General features: G+C 47.4%; 1 pseudogene; it reads left to right on the forward strand.

Annotated features, from left to right (window-relative positions):
- The first annotated feature begins 211 nt into the window (after positions 1-211).
- Positions 212-611, forward strand: LOC116643855 (annotated as a pseudogene).
- Positions 612-2,261: the final 1,650 nt, after the last annotated feature.

Consider the following 2,261-nt stretch of genomic DNA (forward strand, 5'->3'; position numbering starts at 1 on the left):
GTGAAATCTGATTTTGACCGCTGTCTTAGGGTTATGCTAGCTGCCCTATCAGATGCGTCTCCATGTTTTAACACCTTAACAGACAAAAGTCGATTCCTTATTCAGATAGAATGTAGAACCGGATGTTCGAATGGCCCAAGGGTTGGACTGCGGGTCTCCTTGCAGCGGTGGGCAGCTCCAGAGCAGAGTCTGAACTGCGGCGGCCAGAGTCATGGCAGGGCAGGCGTTCAGAAAGTTTCTTCCCTCTTTGACCGAGTTTTAGTTGAAAGGAATGCAGCTGAAACTGTAACCAAAGGAGGTATTATGCTTCCAAAAAAATCTCAAGAAAAAGTGTTGCAAGCAACAGTAGTAGCTGTTGGATAGGCTCTAAAGGAAAGGGTGGAGAGATTTAACGACTTAGTGTGAAAGTTGGAGATAAAGTTCTTCTCCCAGAATATGGGGGCACTAAAGTAGTTCTAGAATGACAAGAATTATTTCTTATTTAGAGATGGTGATATTCTCGGGGAGTATGTGGACTGAAATCATTATTAAAATGGCATGAAGTGAAGCTGCCCATTCCAGTGAAGTTGTGAAATCTTTCATCATGTAAATAATTTTCATGTCTCTCTTTTATAATACACTAATGGTATCCAAACTAATGATATCCAGTGTCTCTAAAATTTAGTTTTAGTGTACTGATATAAACATTAGCAAATAAAAATGCATAAATGAAAAAAAAAAGAATGTAGAACCGGTTCTGACCCAGGTTCTTTCCCTCTTGGGGCTCCACCCTCCCTGGGGCATGAGAGTCATTTCCACTCAGCTCCCTGATAGGAAATGAGCCAGAGTAGAGAAGGCACTCCTTTCTCCTACTCACCTCTGCCCAGAAGTGACACTCATCTCCTCTATTTATACTGGTGAACATCTAGATGTGAGGTCTGGGGTGGGTGGATAGGGGTGGGTGCTGAGAAATGTCACCCTCGCTTGGCAGCCTCTTCCCAGAGGGCAGCCGCTCTGGTGGGTGGCAGCCGGGATGACCCATGTGGGGCACGTACACCGGGATGACCCATGTGGGGCGCATACACCCATGTGGGGTGCATAGCATCAGGGACCGCTAGGCTCTGCAGTGGGATTTCCCCAGGCAGGTATGCCCTATGTCAGTGATGCTGACATTGCTCAGTAGACCTTTGGCAACCCTTCTTTGGAAATTACTTTGAAAGCAATTTGGGAACAAAAGATCTTTCTTTGTAAATCCTTCAATGGTGGCCATGTGCATTCTTTGTGGGCTGATTTAATTCTTGCAAATTAGTCATGAGTCATTCAGAGTCAAGTCTGGAGCATAAAGCAGAGGCTCGGTAATGCTGTTTTGAATCCAAGTCAAAATATATCAATAAAGGGAAGAGGTGGAGTCCTCCTGTGTGCTGGTTGATTTGGCCCTGAAAGCAATTCCCTGAGAGGAGCTGAGCTCCCAGAGTGTTTTGAGCAAAGGTAGGACCGTTCGATTAGGGCAGGAACAAGAAAGCTCTTCTCAGTGTCAGACGATCTGAGTGTTAGCTGTGTAACTTGCAAGGAGACTGGGGACTCTCCAAGCCTGTTTCCTCATTTGTAAACTGATGATGGGGGAGCAGATTAGGTCGCCTCTCACCTTCTTTGAAGTGCTGACATTTGAGATTCTGAAGAGAAAGCTTTCAAATACCACCTTTCATCTGCATAGGTCAGAGCCCGAGAGGCCGTTTGAAATACTGCCTCATTATTGCTAAAACTCAGGCCTGTATTGGGGTATTTACACATCCGCATGTTCTAGAATCAGAGAAGACCATCCATCAGGGCACCTGTGGGTTACATGTGACACCGGATGGGCTTGGAGCCTCCACATCCTCCAGTATGAACTGGAAAAATAATAGTCCCCTGCCTGTGGGAATAGTGTGACCTTGAACATAAGGGAATGCGGTCTCTTAGCACAATGCCTGACACCGGAAAGTGCCGGTCAATGCTCCTGCTTGGACTGGGTCACTTTGACTGTAACTGTCACCCATGCCACTTCCAGAACCTGTTGGGACATCCCTGCCAGTGATCGGGCAGGAGGCTCCTTCGGCATGCCCCTCAAAAGAGGACTCATTGCTTCCCTGGGCAGCATCCCTCTTTGGATAGTGCTGTTTTTAAACATTTATTTTAGGGGCGCCTGGGTGGCTCGGTCAGTTAAGCATCTGCCTTCGGCTCAGGTCATGATCTCAGGGTCCTGGGATGGAGCCCCCGGGTCCAGCTCCCTGCTCAGCGGGGAG

The sequence above is a fragment of the Phoca vitulina genome, unplaced genomic scaffold, assembly GCF_004348235.1.
Source record: "Phoca vitulina isolate PV1807 unplaced genomic scaffold, GSC_HSeal_1.0 scaffold27, whole genome shotgun sequence".
Classification (NCBI taxonomy): domain Eukaryota; kingdom Metazoa; phylum Chordata; class Mammalia; order Carnivora; family Phocidae; genus Phoca; species Phoca vitulina.